Genomic DNA, 18981 nt, shown 5'->3' on the forward strand with positions numbered 1-18981 from the left:
ATGTATGTACTTATTTAAATATGAATGGTATTAAATATCAGTTCTTGGTTTGCTTTAAAAGTTTAATATCTGGTGCTGCACAGTAAATTTATATGTCTGTGTAATTGAACAATAACCTTTTAGAACATTTTTATTAGGTCAGTTTCTTGTAAGTTGTTCAGTGCAGATTATGCAGTTGATTTTAAACTAACTTTCTGATAAGCTAAACGCTTTGAACTTTCAGCTTAGCTCAGAAATGGATGGGAATGCAATATTGCGGTTCATGGTAGAGAGATTGCTTGGTGTATCACTTCTATTCTCTGTTTCCCTGTTCCCTCACAAATGTTTCACTGTTAAGAATGACTGCTGTTAAGCTTCTGTGTGAACTCTGTTCTCCCTAATTTTTACATTTGCAGCCTTTTTGTGAGATATATTTAGGAAGAAACAATATATTGGTTGATTCAGTTGAAAAGAAGCCGAAATAAACCTGAATTTACCACATAACTTTTTTGTAATTTCATCAAAATGTGTGAAATCAATTGAAAAATTTCACACACACACACACACACACACACACACACACACACACACACACAATACAAGAAAGCAGAAAATAACCATTTAATTAAAATCTTTTTAATATAACACATTTTAAAATGAACAAAAAAGTATTTAATTCTCTCTCCTAGCCCCATACAGATTCCTAATGCCGTATAGATAATCCTGAAAATTAGCGCTTATGGATTTTTAATAGTTATGACAATACCTGTAAAACTGAAAACAGAAAACACGAGCGCAAGGCACAGATAATAGTAAGCAGTGTAGAGAGTAGCTATCATGGAGAAAAGTCACACAATAATTCATATTGTTTGAAGTGCAACAAAATTGTTTGTGACGTAGCATTTATGCATCTATTATCTACTCCATGCATCTCACATTTACTGAAGCTCTGTCTCTTTCTTCCTGTCAGTTAGCACCCTTCACTGATAATTCTTTTTTGCTAAATGCTGAGGTAACATTAAAATGAACCACATATGAAACAATTTTTATTACTGGTGAGTTGATCAGTTGCATTTTAAAAATATATTCCCACTTGTGGAAAGTATTTTTTCATGAAAAAATGCATCGTCCATTAATTTCCTTTAAATTTTTGTAATTAATATAGTTTTTTCATCATCTTCTTCTTCTTTTTCTTCCTCTTCTTGCATTTCACCATCTTCTACTTGAGTCACCATACTGTCAACAACAACTCTGCCATTGTGTGGAGTTTGCCTAATCTCTGGTGTGAGCTCATTTATGATGTTTTCAGCTCTTTCAGCAACTCCAAAACCACACTTTTTTAGCTGTCACTTTGAAACACTTGCTAATGCTGTCTTCTTTGTAAGGCATCATCCTTTTCAAGAGGGATAGAAGAGGTTTTCTCAAAGCGGTGCCTACCTTAGTCTTTGGAGTTACCTCTGTCACTGCTCTTAGGCATCCTTGAGCTAATGGCACTACAGAGGAGGCTGTTGTGAACTGTTCCGTAGACATTCTGTTAACTCAAAGGTTCCGGTAGAGGAAGGCAGCCTTGCTTGTCTGCCATCAAAACTTCAATTAACATGTGAAAATGTCTTTATGAGGGCATCTTTGACCGGCACTAGGTGCAACATCATATGAAACAAGAGTTCCACCTGTTGGGTGTCTCCTGTTTCAGCTTTAACTGTTTTTTGTTCAGCCAAACTTGGCAGTCTACTAGTTTTGTAGTGGCTATCATACCGCTATCAGAAAAACCCAGTGATTTTGTAACCTTTCTGTTTCAAGAAGCTTAGTGCTGTTGATTTAGTATGGTTGGAAACATCTGACACTGCTAAACTAAGTGTGTGAGCAGTGCTTGCCAAATGAACAACATTCATTATCCTTGCTACATCCATCATAACACTTGTGCTGTCAGTGACAATAGATAACACTTTGGCACCTATTCCCCAGTCAGATACAATTGTTTTAATGCTTTTGGCAATGTTTTCAGAAATTTGCCAATTAGCGATGTGCAAAGAGACCAGAACATCACACTGCATTGTGTTCTGCTCAATAAAGTGCACTGTTGATGTCAAAAATTCTTGTGTATTTATGTTGGTCTGCATGTCCATAGTTAGTGTGACATACTTTATTTCAGTCATTATATTGCCAATAACTTCCCTAATTTTGAGACAACGATCATTTAACAGTTTGTTTGTCAGGCTCTTCCTGGAAGACCATGAATATTATGGTACTATTGTCTTAATTAGTTTCATAAATTTGGCATTATCCACCAAACAAAATGGAAGGTAACACTCAGCCACAATATCAATGAGGAGATTGTCAATCTCTTTAATTTTACTACTAGATAGTTCTTTTACCCCTCATGGTACCAAAAATTGTCCCCTACATTGGTATTTTTCTCGACGCTTGTGATACTGCAGTACTTGGTCAATTAGATGGTTGGTTTATTATGTTTGTTTCAGTCTTAATACTTTTTGTGAAATCGGGTTGCATACTTGATGTATCTGCTACATCCGTGACCGTAGCAGTACTAAATGAGGACGAGGCAGTGCGTGTTGTGGAGCCAGAGACAGAAGAGGTTTGCATGGTATCATCAGTGGATGGGGCGAGCTGACTGCCTGTTGAATCTTCTAACAAATTATCACGAGACACAATGTTTGAAAACTGATGGTGTTTCCTTTTGAAGGTGTCCGTAACACTACTGGATGAACTGTGAAAATGTATTTTCTTTTTACAGATCATACAGACCACAATGTCTTTCATTTTGTGTCTAAAATTCCCACATAACTGAGCAGTTCGAAATTTTGATCCAGATGGTAAACACAAAGCTAATTCATTGTAATATGAATACACTATTAACCAACATGGATTAAAGACTGAACTAAAAGCTCCTGCAAAAGTCAAAATGAAAGTATTACTAACAACAGGATATCACAGAGTGCAGTCAACAATAATTAACAGCAACAAAACGATCTATTGTTTCTGCTAAGAATTGAATGCACTGGTAGCCAGGAAGTCCAGTTGTCACTCCCAGGATGCTAGAGGGGTGCAAACTTGGTTACACATTTGCAGATTATTTACAATGATGCCTTGAGATAGCCCTAACTCGAAAATTGAAGTACTATTGTCTGAAGGTGAGCAGTACTTCGTCATACCTGTGAAACACTGTACATGTTACTTTTCACAGACTGTGAAATATAAACAGCATTGTATGCATGGGTGTAATTTGTACATATGATATATTTTCAGTTCAAAATATTTACCTTCCACACAAACAAATGGCTGAATAAGTGTTTATGGACTAGATTCAAATTATTTTTAATTTTTGGACATCATCAAACTTTTTATAAAACCAAATGCAAACAGCTGCTAAAACAAGGCCTTTCTTCTTCATATATCTTTAAGAGAACCGTTACACTCACCTTTGCACCCCCAACTCAGGCTTCCGTATGTCTAGGTTTTCCCACATTGGTCCTAGTTTTGAGGGCATCCAGAGGTTACTGGAGGGATTTTTATGCAACTGTCTGGGCTAAAACTGAACCTTTTTTCATATCTGCAGAAATTTGGTTGATTGGAAAATAAGGGACTGTAATAACGTTTAGTTAAAATTCATGAGGACCGGGCCATAGATAGTTTCCTTGTTTTAGTCTATTAAAAACCCAGTGGCAAGCACACTCAGATACTTTACTGTACACATACAGAATGTTCCAAAAGATCTTTACAACTTTGATCACATATATTTCAGAAGTGTGAATAGGTGAAAAGGAAGGTGCGATTTGCGGCATATTGTTCATGTACACCTGAAACTTTTTTTTTCTTATTTTTCCTTGTTAGTTATACTTTTGAACATGGGTCAAGCCATACATTTTAGCACCACTGCAGGTTCGTCTACCCCCATAGACCTCTCCTTCTGCTGTCCTGCTCTTGGGGACACTGCTCAGTGGGCAGTGGACAATGACCTTCATGGCAGTGACCATTTCTGTATCAGGATCCATCTACCTAATGGAGCAGATCCTGAAACAAAGCCGCCAAGATGGTTGTTCAAAAAGGCTAACTGGATGCTTTACAGGCAGTTACCTGCTTTCGAGCAATGTGACGGCATACAGGACTGGATGGATCACATTATAGCTGTGATTCACCACGCCGCTGATGCATCCATCCCAAAGTCTGTGGAAACACGTAGGAAGTGACCTGTTCCTTGGTGGAACGATGAGTGTTGTTTTGCAGTCAGGCACACGAGGGCATCAATGCATAGATTCAGTCGATGCCCTACAGATGAGAATCTTACCAACTTTCGAATGGCACGTGCAAAGGTGAGGAGAATAATTTGGGAGAATAAGCAGCAGTCCCTAAACTCTCATCAATAGGTCCACACCCACATATAAAGTATGGGAAGCCATTAGGAGGATCTCAAGGCACAATTCTCGACCACCAATAGCAGCTGTATGAATCCCCCCTGCAGGTTCGGGGGTATGAATAGGGCCATGGTATTCCTGCCTGTCATAAGAGGCGACTAAAAGGAGTCTCAAACGTTTCGGCCCATATGTGGTGGTCCCCTCTTGGGTTTGGCCACCATATTTCAAAATTATTCTGAAGCGTGAGCCAATTGGGGAAGGGCGCCTTACTTGGTGCATTGTGTCCATCGTGCAATGAGACCTTCAGCAAAGCTTATTCATCGTTGCATTGGAGTCCCACTTGCTCTCCATCTCTTGGGCGAGGATACATTCCTGGGTGCGATTTCTGCCATGCACTCTGCAGTGTTGCTTTCTGTGTTGACGATGACCATGGACCACTTGCCACCTAATATCCAGCACGGTAGCCAGTCCGTTGTGATGGGGCTGCCATGTACCCAGTTGGTTGTAGCTCCCTGACAACACAGGGATCACTCTACTGATGCCTGCGCCGTTAACTCCCCATGTATGCCACGGAGTAGATGCCTATCTCCCTGGAGCATCGGGACTCCCGGCAATGGCCATCCTGCCAGGTGGCCCTTGCTGTGGCTGGGTGGCGCCCATGGGGAGGGCCCTTGGTCGCAGTAGATGGCATCAGGATGGATGACACGCAATGAAGTGTGGCACATGTTCTCTTGCTGGTGGCCAACCACCAGCAGTATCTAAGCATTCAAGGGCTCACTTTAATGCAAACACGTATGACTCCAAATTGTTCCACTCCCTGGCCACACCATGAGAGGAACGAAAGGCTATGAATGACAGCGAGATGTATTCGCCGCGGTATCTAGTCTGTAAGAGAGCTGATGGGGAATCCTTTGTGTCCATGAAGCCTCAGTTATTTGTAGAGCATTTAGAGGACAAGTTCAGGGAGATGGGGGCTTGTCAAAAATGCAGTCCGGGTCAGTCTTGATAAAAACAGTATCCTCTGCCCAGTCACGGGCATTACTCACTTGTAAGAAACTGGGGGATGTTTCTGTTACTATCATGCCCCATAAAAGCTTAAATATGATCCAGGGCATTATCTTCCACAGGGACCTTCTTTTTCAGCCCGATGACGAGCTGTACGCCAACTTAGAGTGACGAGGTGTCCATTTCATCCGGCGCATCCACTGGGGTGCGAGGGATAATCAGGTTGCCACTGGTGCCTTCATCTTGGCCTTCGAGGGTGACACATTACCCGAGAAGGTGATGGTCTACCGCTGTGATGTCAAGCCATATATCCCTCCCCCTATGTGGTGCTTCAAGTGTTGGAAGTTCGGCCATACGTCTTCCCGCTGTGCTTCCAGCCTCATATGTCGCGATTGTGGTCATCCATCCCTTCCTGATACTCCATGTGGCCCACCTCCTGTCTATGTCAACTGCAGAGAGCACCATCCCCCTTGCTCGCCAGACTGTAAGATTCTACAGAAGGAACGTAAAATAATGGAATACAAGACCCTGGACTGACTGACCTACACTGAGGCTAAACGGAAATTTGAACAGCTTCATCTCATGTGCGTGACGTCATCTTATGCCGCCACTGTCACTCCTGTTTCTGCTCCTTCCATTGCGTCACATACAGTCAGCTCTCGGAGCCAAAGGACCACACCTGCCCCCTTGATGGTGGGAGGCACTTCCCTCCCTGTTGCTCCCGCACCCCCTACCTCAGGAGCAGCAGCACCCCCCCCCCCCCCCCCCCCCCAACCATCAGGGACACCAGTCGCCACTTCTAAGCCGGACAAGCATAAGTCTTCTTCGTCTTCTCTTGCTAGGAAGGGATGCCTTGGGTCACTCCTTTCCCAGGTTCCTACCAGTGGCAAACCAGACACCCGACAGGGGCTGAAGAAGCCCCAGGTAGCTGTTCATAGGGCTTCGTAGTCCTCTTCAGTCCCGGAGACTGAATCAAAGAAGCCTTCCCAGCAAGGGCAACCAAAGGAACAGCATGAGAAAATGAAATCGAAGACCCCCAAGACCAAGGAAATTGCAGTGGCACCCACTCCACCACTACCTACAAGCTCTGCGTCTGAGGATGCGGTGGAGATTCTGGCATACACTGAGGACCTAGATCTCACCAGTCCCTCAGACATGATGGTTGTTGCTCCCATCAGTACTCAATCAGTGGCAGCAAGTGACCCAGCGGCATAATCTGCCTCCTCAGTCTCTTCACGCCTTTCTCGGCCATGGACAATGCCATCCTCCAGTGGAATTGCAGTGGTTTTTTCCACCATCTTGCTGAGCTCCGAAAACTTCTAAGCCGTCACCCTTTCCTTTGGATTGCTCTTCAGGAAACTTGGTTTCCGGTGATGCGAACCCCCGCCCTCTGCGGCCTTTAAACGGCTCTGTGTGCGAGCCCGCCGCCTCATTCGCCAATGCAAGCAGGAGTGCTGGGAAAGGTATGTCTCCACCATTGACTTCCATACCTCTCCATCGCAGGTTTGGGCCAAGATTAGATGACTCTATGGTTATCGGACCCGCGTCACCGTACCTGCGCTTTCACTGAACGGAGTAGTCTGTACTGACTCTGACACAATTGCAAACCGCTTAATTCAGCATTTTGTTCAGAGTTCCACTTCTGCGAATTACCCACTGGCCTTCCAGTCCCTGAAAGAGCGGTTGGAATGTCGGAGCCTTTCATTTCACATGCACCAACCTGAATTGTACAATGCTCCATTAGTGAGTGGGCATTCCAATGTGCCCTAGCCGCTTGCCCTGATACAGCTCCCAGGCCAGATCGCATGCACTGTCAGATGCTCAAACACCTCTCGGTGGACTGCCAGCGACACCTTGTAGACCTTTTCAACCGTATCTGGGTTGAGGGTGAGTTCCTGTCACAATGGCGGGAAAGCATTGTAATCCCCATGTTGAAACATGGCAAGAACCCACTGGAGGTGGACAGCTACTGCCCCATTAGCCTCACCAACGTTCTTTGCAAGTTGCTCGAACCCATGGTGAGCCGGAGGTTGAGTTGGCTACTTGAGTCTCGGGGCCTTCTGGCTCCGTCTCAGGGTGGGATCCATAAGGGCTGCTCTGCCACCGATAATCTGGTGTGCCTGGAGTCTGCCATCCATATGGCCTTTGCCCGCCAATAGCATCTTGTCGCCGTCTGTTTTGACATGCGGAAGGCATGTGATACGACAGGCAACATCACATCCTCTCTACGCTTCATGGTTGGGGTCTTCAGGGTCCGCTCCTGATTTTCATACAAAGTTTCCTGTCGCTTCGTTCCTTCCACATGCAAGTTGTGGCCTGCCATAGTTCCTCCCGAGTTCAGGAGAATGGGGTGCCGCAATGATCTGCCTTAAGTGTCTGCCTCTTTTTAATTGCAATTAATGGGATCACTGCGGCGGTGGGGACGTCTGTCTCGGCTTCCTTGTATGCTGACTTCTGCCTATACTTCAGCTCCACTGGCATTGCAACTGCTGAATGGCAGCTGCAGGGCACTATCCACAAGGTGCAGTCTTGGGCTGTAGTGCATGGCTTCCAGTTTTGGGCTGCCAAGACCTGCATTATGCATTTCTGCCGGCGACGCACTGTTCACCCTGAGCCATGGCTTCATCTTGATGGCGAACCTCTTGCTGTGGTGGAGATGCATCGGTTTTTGGGATTGGTTTTTGATACCCGGTTGACTTGGCTCCCTCATATTCAGCAGCTTAAACAGACGTGCTGGTGTCATCTTAACACTCTTCGTTGCTTGAGTCACACCAGGTGGGATGCCAATCGGTCTACCCTTCTATGGCTGTACCAGGCATTAATTCAGTCCCGTCTAGATTATGGGAGCCTGGCTTACAGTTCGGCATCCCCTTCCACTTTGCGGTTGCTGGACCCCATCCTTCACAGTGGGATACGACTCTCCACTGGAGCTTTCCGGACAAGCCCTGTCAACAGCATACTTGTGGAGGCAGGTGTCCCTCCATTGCAGTTCCAGCGCCAATGATTACTGGCCGCTTATGCTTGACACATTTGTAGCTTGCCTGGGCATCCCAATGTTATCGTCTCCTGTTCCCTCTGTCGGTCGTCCATCTTCCGGAATGGCGGCCCTGGTAAGAGTGTACAATCGTGGTTCGCATCAGAGCTCTTCTCTCTGTGCTTGAGGTTTTCCCTCTTCCACCTATTTTCCGGGCCCCTCTGTGTATACCCCCATGGTGTGTGCCCCGCCCATGCCTTTGGCTCGATTTAGCACAGGGCCCGAAGGACTCAGTCCCTCCTGAGGCTCTCCGCTGCTGCTTTCTTTCAATCCTTGCCGCGTTTCAAGGCTGTGACGTTGTCTGTACTGACGGTTTGATGGTTGCTGGTCGTGTCGGTTATGCTCTTACTCTAGGGGATCATTATGAACAACACTCATTGCCAGCTGGCTGCAGTGTTTTCACTGCCGATCTGGTTGCCATCTGTCGCGCCCTTGAGTATATCCACTCCTGCTCAGGTGAGTCCTTCGTTATCTGTAGTGACTCCCTGAGCAGCTTACGAGCAATCGACCAGTATTTCCCTTGCTCTTGTTTGGTGATGGCTATCCAGGAGTCCCTCCATACTCTTGCCTGTTGCGGCCGCTCTGAGGTCTTTGTGTGGACCCCGGGTCATGTCGGCATCCTGAGAAATTAACGTGTTCACACACTGGCTATCGGTGCACCAGCCTTGGAGATTCTCCTTTCGGAGAGTGACCTCAGGTCAGTTTTGTGGCAGAAGGTACTTCGCACCTGGGGTGAAGAATGGCGCACCCTTCCTTCACCCAACAATCTTCGGGCCATCAAAGAGGCTACTGTTTCGTGGCACTTCTCCTTGCGGGTCTCTCGCAAGGACTCTGTTGTCCTCTGCCGGCTGTGCATTGGCCACACCTTGATGAGACACAGCTATTTATTGCGCCGCGAGGACCCACCTCTAGGTCGCTGCGGGTCAGCTTTGACAGTGGTCCACATCATGTTGGACTGCCCGCTTTTAACTCCGCTCAGGCAGACGTTTGTGCTGCATGATACGCTTCCTGCACTTTTATCAGATGACGTTGTGATGGCAGATTTAGTTTTGAGTTTTATTCTGTGCAGGGGGTTTTTATCGCTTGATCTAAGTTTTTGTCCTTTTTTTGTGTTGAGTCTGGCCTTTGGCCTATGGTTTTAGAGTGGGGTTTTTAGTGCGTTTCTTAGTGGTTGGCTTTTCCTTTTTTGTTTCTGTGATCAGCCAACCACTGTCACACTCGATGTGATCTTAATTCCTTTTTTCTGGTCTCTGTATGTGTCTTTCTTGTCCTGTGTTGTCTCTTGTCATTTCCATTGTTTGTTTTTATTCTTTGTGGGTGTTTCAAGTTCATGGAAAAAGGGATTGATGGCCTTAGTAGTCTGGTCCCTTCAATCCCACAAACCAACCGACCAAGCTGTATGAATGCAGGGGTCTCTTGTAACATCGACAAGGAATATAGCTCAGACAATGGCTGAATCATACAAATCCATTATGGCTGATTCCAGACAGGATCCCACCTTCCATCAATATCGGGAGGCACAGGAGAAGGCTGATCTTCATTTCCGTTCCACCAATGTGGAAGAATACAACCAGCCTCTCTGTCTGAGGGAGCTGGATTCTGTGTTGTCATTTGCTTATGATACGACATCTGGAAATGACCTGATGACCTACAGTATATTGCAACAGTTGGACCGATGGTCGAACGAAGTCCTCCTCCAGCTCTCCAATAAAATTTAGGTAACTGGCAACTTTCCCAATTCATGAAAGGAATCTATTTTAATCCCAATTTTAAAACCAGGAAAGGATCGGACAGATCCTGGTAGTTATCATAATATTAGCCTGACAAGCTCCGTAGGAAAGACACTGGAGCATATTGTCAATTGGTGCCTAGTGTGGGTTCTGGAAACCAGGTCCCTACTCAGTCGCTCCCAGTGTGGGTTCAGGAGGTATCACTCCACTCTCGATAACCTGACCCTGGTCGAAGCTGCAATTCAACAAGCTTTCCATTGTAAGAAACACCTTATCGATGTTTTCTTCGATTTGGAAAAGCCCTATGACACTTCCGGGAGGCATAATATTTTGTCACAGCTCTATCAGTGGGGATTCCATGGATGTCTACCGACCTTCATACGGTCCTTTCTCTCAGACAGATATTTTAGATACAGGGTTGGGAATGTCTTATCTGACCATTTTAAGCAGAAGAATGGTGTCCCTCAAGGGAGTGTTTTAACTGTCACGGCTTTTGCCATCGCAATCAATAGTATTACAACCGCAGTGTGATGTCCAGTACTATGGTCCTGGTTTGTGGACGACTTATCCATCTTCTGTGCATCCTCCAGCCTTGCCACGGCTACTCGGCAATTGCAACTGATGACCAGGTGGTTGGAAGAATCATCTTGCACCACAGATTTTAAATTATGATTAGAGAAAACAGTTCGTGTTGACTTTAATTGTTCCCACTGTCTGTTTAATTTGCCAGTTTTAAAACTGGGGGGACACCATTCTCACTTTTAAGGAAAAGGTGATGTATCTGGGTCGTATCTTTGATGAGAAGTTAACATGGTTGCCACACCTTGAAGAACTGAAACTGAGATGTCTCAAGGCCTTAAACATCCTTAAATGTGTCAGTCACAGGTCTTGGGTAGCCGACAGAGCGCATCTGCTCCAACTTTATATAGTCCACAGCTTGTGATCTCGCAGTCGCATTCTCGCTTCCCGAACACGGGGTCCCGGGCTCAATTCCCAGCGGGGTCAGGGATTTTCACCTGCCTCGAGATGACTGGGTGTTCTTTTTGTCCTTATCATTTCATCATTCAAGAAAGTGATGAGATTGGACTGAGCAAAGATTGGGAATTTGTACGGGCACTGATAACTGTGCAGTTGAGTGCCCCACAAACCAATAATAATAATCATCATCATCATCATCATCATCATCCAACATTATAAGGCCTTTTTGTGACCCCGGATTGAATACGGATGCCAGATTTATGGGTCAGCAAGGCCTTCGTACCTTAAAATGCTGGATGCAGTTCACCACAATGGTATTAGGCTGTCAACAGGGGCCTGTCACACGAGCCTCCGTTGTCTATTCGACGTCTTCTCCTCGTGGTATGCCAAGCATATAGAGCATTGCCCATTCCTACATTGTCAGCATCCAGTTACGTTGTTCAGCCGCCACTGGAATTGCTGTTCAATCATCGACCACAAGCAACTCAGCCATTTGGGAGAGCCTTGAATTATTACAGGTCGGGGGCATTAAGGTCCAAAGCCAGGAGTGAAGTAGGGCGTCCCCCAGGCTACTACCAAGGCCCAGATTGGTTTTAGAACTGGCAGCTTACAAGAAGCATTGTACCCCAGATCATGTTTTTAAAATTAAATTTAATGAAATTTTACATAACCATCCAGATTTTATTACCGTCTTCATGGATGGTTCTAAGCAGGGAGATGTTTTTCGGTTGTACTTTCATGTTTCCCAACATTGTCCTCGGGATGTGGCTCCCAGAGCAGTTTTCAGTTTATTACGCGGAACTGTTTGCTATCCTGAGGGCAATGGAGCAGATGAGACAACGCCATGACAAAAAATTTATCATCTGCTCTGATTCTCAAAGTGCCCTTCTCGCTGTTGGACAGATGTACCCAGCAGATCGGATGGTGCAACAAGTGCGGGACACTCTCCTTCTCCTGCGAAGGATGTCATTTTTTGCTGGGTTCCAGGGCACATAGGCATCCAGGGAAACTAACTCGCTGATGATGCTGCTAAGGAGGCTTGCTCCCTTCCTCCTCCTGCCTACTGTTCAGTCCCTCTGCGGGCTGCCACTTCATTTGTGACTAGGAAGGTCATTTGTTGGTGGGAGTCCCAGTGGCTGGAAGTGAGTAACAATAAACTACGTTCCATCAAGACTTCAGTGCGACCATGGATCACCTCCTTCCGCTCGCTACGATGTGAAGAAGTAGCCCGTACTCGGCTTAGAGTGGGACATTGTCCATTGATACATGGCTTTCTCTTATGTTGGGAGGAGCCCCCAGTATGTCAGAGATACAGGACACAGCTTTCAGTACAACATCTTTTAATTGAGTGTGTTTTATATGTCGACCTGAGGCTTGAACTGGGTCTTCCACAGGATCTTCCTTCTATTTTAACTGATAATGAGGCGAGTGTTATTTGTGTCTTAAAATTTTGTGTGATGTCTGGAATTCTTCCCAAAATACTTGGTGTGTGATACTAAAAATGGGTCACAGAGTGATTTGATTTGATTTTTTTATTGGTCCAGTTTTATCATACAGCACAAATTGTACAATTGTTATTGGACAGGTCAAAGATAAGTTACAATAATACATAGTATTAGCAAAATAGTAGGCAAATTAAGAAAGTTACCCATTACAATTAATTTTGGTACATATTCATAAATTCTCTGACACGATAGAAACAGTGCTTTATTAGAAATGCCTTTAGTTTAGCTTTAAATATTGGATGACAAGCGTTTTTTATTTCCTCTGGTATCTTATTGTGTAGTATTACACCAATGTTAATTATGCTCCTCTGATAGGTGATTGTTCTGTGATATTTTTTATGTATATTTGATTTCCCTCTGGTACTATAGTTGTGTACATTTTTGTTCCATAGCAGTTTGCCTGTTTTCAGGAGGTAGTGCCTAGTGAACAAGATAGTTTCATAAATGAATAAACTTGGAACATTTAGAACACCAAGCTCAGTAAAATGGGATTTACAGGACTCCATCTTTCGAAGGCCACAAATTATTCTTAGAACTCTTTTTTGCATTCTAAAAACCTTTACACTGTGAGTTGAGTATCCCCAGAAAAAGATCCCATATTGGACTATTGAGTGGAAATGTGCATAGTATGCCTGCAGTACTGTTGTTTTGCTTGTTGTAGCCTTGAAATTTCTTAGCCCATAGCACACAGATTATAGTTTTCTAGACAAGTTATTTATATGTGTGTCCCACTTTAAGTCTTGCTGAACCCAGAGATCCAAAAATTTTGTGACACATTTTCTAGGGGATCATTTTTTAATTGTGCTTGAATAGACATTTGATTAGTTGGAGGAATTAAATGAAAATCAACACACACAGTTTTTTCAATATTTATAATGAGTCTGTTTTTTGTGAACCACTCAGAAAGTCTTTTCATAGAATTTTCTGCTGTGGACTGCAGAGACTGGTTCCAGTGAGCAGTATGCTGGTGTCATCGGCAAACACGATAGTTTTTGTGGGGCTCATATATTCAACTAAGTCGTCCACATAAATCAAGAAGAGTAATAGAACTAAGATTGAGCCCTGTGGTTCACCATATTTTATTGGTAATTCACTAGAAAGAAAGGAGTTGTTTCTTGTTTTATTCATTTTGTTGAATTCATATTGAAATGACACTTTCTGCCTGCGGTTTTTTAGGTATGAACACAACCAGCTATGTGCTACACCTCTTACTCATTGTCTTTCTAATTTTTTGAGCAGAATGTTATGGTCCAGGATGTCAAAGGCTTTTGATAGATCTAGAAAAATACCTGCAGCTAATTTATGTAATTTATGTTGATCAAGGGATTTTTAAAATGCAGTCTAAGAATTCGAAAATTGTTATCTGTGTAGATTTAGACTTTCTAAAACCATGTTGTTGTACTGTAAGAGGTGCATATTTATTTATGAAACTTAAAAGCCTGTCGTAGAAGAGTTTTTCTAGAATTTTTGAGAAGGAACTTAACTGTGACGTGGGTCGGTAGTTTGATATTTTTTCAGAAGAACCTTTTTTTGGCAGTGGTGAAACTTTTGCTATTTTAAAAAATCTGGAAATGCACCAGTTTTAAAGAGAGGTTGAAAATTTTTGCCAAGGGGCTTGCTATGTGGTGAGCACATGTTTTTAATATAAAATCAGGTACTTCATCAAGACCACTTGACATTTTATTGCTTAATGATTTAATTTTACTTTTAACTTCATTGGGGTTTGTTTCATAGACATACATAGAAGCAGTCGAGATCACTGACTTGCTGGAGAAACTTGGGACTGGTCCTTGAATGAGGTCTTCAGCTAGTGAAGTGAAGTGAGGTGAAGTGTTCATTGCATTTTTCCACAAATGAATTTGGGTCTGTGGCTTTTGAGCCTTCTAGTGTTATTGATACATTCTTTTTCTTTGGCGCTGAACTAAAAGTTTCTTTCTTTATAACTTCCACGTGGATCTCATTTTGTTAGATGAGTTTCTTATCAAATTGTCATTCCTTCATAATTTTTGCCTCTTTGACTACTGTGCCATAGATTCTGTTGTAGGCTTTTGAATAATCTGCGAATTCTTGGGTTACTCTATATTTCTTACAACAGTACTGCAGAAATCTGTTTCTCTCACTGGAATTTTTTATGCCTTTAGTTTCCCATTGCTTATTATTGTTAGGTTTTACTGTTTTTACTACTTTTGGAAATGCTACATTAAAATAGTGAAGAAAGATGCTCTGAAAACTCACGTACATGCTATCAACATTGTTCTGAGTGGCGATGCTTTCCAAGTTTTTCTTCGCCAGTAAGAGATTAAAAATTCTAATGTTATCTTCAGAAAAGTTTCTTTTTTCAACTACTTTTTCGGAACTGCTACTCCTTGTTGGCATTTCTATACACAGCATCTGCGCCTCATGATCACTATAACCCATGCTCAGTACTCTGCTTGTGAATCTGTAATTTGTTTCTGAGATGAATATTTGGTCAATAATGGAATTAGTGCATTCTGTTAATCTTGTTGGGCAGTGTATTGTGGGGATCATATTGAATGAGTTGGTTATATTTATCAAAGTATCTCTGGTGCTGCTGTCTTTTGAAAAATCAATATTGAAATCCCCACAAAGCACTACCTTCATATTTAGTGTATTGATACTGTTCAGCAGAACCTCTAGTTTATTCATGAAGACTGGCAGGTTTCCACTTGGTGCTCTATATATGTTAATAACTATGAAATTAAGCTCTGGCAGTTTAGTAATGGAAAGTTCAAAGTCTTTTTCAATTGAGTCAATATAACTTTTACTGACATCACAGAACTTTATTTGTTCTTTCACAAAGATAGCAGAGCCACCATGTTTGGAAAACTCTTGGCTAAAATGACTTGCTAATCTATATCCTGAGATTGAGATTAATTTTACTTCATCATTTCATACTCAATGTTCAGTAATGCGAATTATGTCTACATTTAGTGCATACTGGAGTAGTGCTCCCAACATGGAAATTTTATTTGTGAGTTACTGAACATTATGGTGTAGTATAGCGAAATCTGGGAATTTAGTAACTTTAGTTGAATTGGTTTCTGATTCTTTATCTAATGGAATTTCTAATACAGTACTTACCCTAAAAATTTTTTGGTATCTTTCTTGTGTGTGGCTTCCGTTTGCTGGTCATAATCAGCAGGTGAGTTAACTTCTGGAGCTTGTATAAATTTTGCTTCATCCACATCTGTCTTCTTCGGTTTAAACCATTTCATAATTTTCGTTTGGCTGATGACTTGATTGTTTATTTCTCACCTAATCAGTTTAAACCCCTTGGTAATTTGTGTTTGGCTGATGGCACAGCTTGTAACTCGTCTAAAGCACTTCTTAACCTCCATTTGTTTGTCACTTATACTTTTTTCTTCACTCTTCTTCGAAATGTGAGTACATATTTTTTCAGCTAGTAATTTCTTTCCTGGCATATTTAAATGAAGTCCATGGACTGTATGGAACCTTCACTCCAATTTGTTTATATCTACAATTTCAACATTCTTAAAGTTAGTGCATATTTCAGTAATAACCTCGTTTTCAACATAAATTTCGCAGTTCACACACCATCAGGGTAGTAAATCATGACAATGTGGGATGTTCACAATGAGTACATTTGTGTGGGTTAAATTGTTTAAACATTTCCTCATTTCTGTAATACCCTTGTATGTCTCATTCTGTAGATGTTGTTTGATCCTCCTATTAACATGGCAGGGTCACATATTATTTCTAAGTCTTCATCCAGCCACAGTTATTTGTCCCTTTTTTTTTAACAGCATCTTTTTAGGTATTTTCTCCATGATTTTATTTAGTTATCCCACTGTGTCTCACTGGGCTTTTATTACGGGCTTTTCTGAACTTCACCTTTTTGGGGTTGCTTTATGTTTCCTGTGGTGCGATCAAACATAGTTTTCCAGTTTATTGATCTCCTTCCATAGATCATGAAAATGTTCTTCGGTATAACATTAATGCAAGGGTGCTAATGACCTAGTTGTTTAGTGCCCTCCGCCATAAATCATCATCATCTGTCCCCCAACCCCCCCTTGCTTCGTGACAGTCACAATTTATCTAGCTCTGTCCAGAATTTTTTCTAAACCAGTTTGGGACATCTATTTGCCCAGATTTAACAGTTATGCAACCATTTATCTCAAATTAGGTGTTCATTTCACCAGTATTAGTATGCTGCTACTGAAAAGTATTTTGCCAAATGATTAAGGTATTGAGCAGTAACAAAACAAGGTTTGTCGTAGAAACTATGAAAGCAATGTTAGTGACTAGAGTGAATTATGATGAAACCTGAGTTGGATGTTTTCATATGCTGTTGAAAAATACAGGTATGCTGGTGAAAATTTACATCACTGACAAATACTGTATGCCCTCTGGCATTCCTTCATCTTAGGAGGTACTAATAAAATATAAATTAATGTACTTTTTGTAATGAATTAAAGTGGTACAGGAGTTTGCATTTATTACATTTAATTAAGACTTTTATTTGCAATATCAAAATTTTTTATTTGTACTGAATTAGGATCTAGAAAATACGGTTACCTTAACACACTAAACTAGAACCTTAGGTTTCTATGAACATTACACTGCAAACCATATGTTTCTACCTCTCCCCATTTGTAAAATATGTGATTAAAGTTGTAAAGATAATTTTAGAACGCCCTGTATTTTCATACTTCTTTATTGGGATAACGGGAAACTGCCAACAATTGGTGATCACACACACCGTGATGCCACCCAACTTGCCAGACAGCTCAATATTTTAAATGTCATTTGTTTTCTACTCAATATTTTAAATGTCATTTGCTTTCTACTCATTGAACTGCATTAAAACTTACTTCATTTACTTTCATATTCCTTATTGTAAACGAGTTCTTTGCTTGAACATGAACATCTCTGTAATGTGCTTTCATGAATCCTTGTTACTCACATGTGTAATTTACGTCTGATGATTGATAGGAGGTGCATGCCCACTGGCGTTGTCAGCACTGACACGCAAGTAAGGAAAAAACATTCTCTTTCTCATGTCCCCACTCCCCATGGTATTGGGGTGGTCCCATAAGTACCTGGCCTAACCAAGAGATGGCAGTTGTTGTTGAAAAATATCTCTGGATTCGAAAGTATACGATCCATGAAGCATATGTTTAAAGTTTGAAGATGCCACATTGCGTAGTATTTGTTTGGCAGCTATCAATAGTGAACATTGTGAGTGAACTTGTGAAAATGGAGAAAATTGATCATCGTCATGTGATACAATTTTTGAAATGTCTCAGTGCAACCAATATTAAAGCTGAGCTAGATTCTACATTGGAAGAGTGTGCTTCTTCATTGAAAACAGTAAAATATTGGTTAGCTGAGTTTAAACGAGGCCGTATGAGCTGCCAAGACGAGCATCGCAGTGTCGACCAATTCAGGTGACGACTCCAGAAATGGTGAAGAAAATCCACAAAGCGGTACTGTATGATTGTCGACTGAAAGTGCACGAGTTAGAAGACACAGTAGACATTTCAAAAAGACATGAGAAAACTGTGTGCCAGATTTGTGTCACGTTTGCTCACACTCGAGCAAAAACAGTGTCGTGAAGATGTTTCAATTGACTGGTTAGCGAAGTTGCAGCAACCAAGCTGATTTTTTTGTGCTGTTTCATAATCATGGGTGAAACACGAGTCCATCACTTCACTCCTGAGACAAAAGAACTATCAAAACAATGGACACAAATTTGAGAACCAACTCCAAAGAAGACGAAGACCGTTTCATCTGCAGTCAAGGTCATAGCGCGGTTTTTTGGGATGCATGTGGGATAATTTTCACTGACTATCTTGAAAAAGAAAAAACTATCAACGGCGAGTATTATGCGAACTTATTGCAACGTTTGAATGAAGAAATCAAGCAAAAACAGCTGCATTTGGACAATAAAGTGTTGTGTCTTCAGGGCAGCTCACAAGTCCATTATTGCAATGGCCAAAATTAATGAATTAAAGTTTGAATTGCTACCTCATGCACACTATTCACCAGATTCAGCCCCCTCGGATTATTTTCTGTTCCCCAGCTTGAAAAAATGGCTTGGTGGTTGACGATTTTCAACAAATGAAGACGTGATGTTGGCAGTTGATGGCTATTTTGAGGAGTTAGTTCTCATTATAAAAAAGGTATCGAAGTGGGAAAAGTGTATAGAGCTGAAAGGAGATTATGTTGAAAAATAAATACATTTTTTCAAATTTTTTGTGTTTTCTTTGTTGGGTCAGGTACTTATGGGACCACCCTTGTAAATCATGGCCATTGTCCAACTTACCATCTACAAACTATGTGTGTCTGGGAAATTAATCTGATTTGACCCAGATGTCCAGGATTTTCAAAGTTCT

At 42.1% G+C, this 18981-nt stretch overlaps 1 protein-coding gene across 2 annotated transcripts in view; it reads left to right on the forward strand.

The window, feature by feature from the left end:
* The window catches only part of LOC124777281 (UV radiation resistance-associated gene protein), a 103608-nt gene that overhangs the window by 25950 nt on the left and 58677 nt on the right, over window positions 1-18981 (forward strand). Inside the window, exon 1 of one of the 2 annotated variants that reach the window (XM_047252625.1) lies at window positions 12116-12241. The exons of the other annotated variant lie outside the window; for it this stretch is intronic. The gene's annotated coding sequence lies outside the window, so the exon portion shown is untranslated. Of the gene's footprint in view, window positions 1-12115; window positions 12242-18981 lie in introns of those variants that run through there. 2 annotated transcript variants of the gene reach the window in all.

The sequence above is a fragment of the Schistocerca piceifrons genome, chromosome 2, assembly GCF_021461385.2.
Source record: "Schistocerca piceifrons isolate TAMUIC-IGC-003096 chromosome 2, iqSchPice1.1, whole genome shotgun sequence".
Taxonomy (NCBI): Eukaryota; Metazoa; Arthropoda; class Insecta; order Orthoptera; family Acrididae; genus Schistocerca; species Schistocerca piceifrons.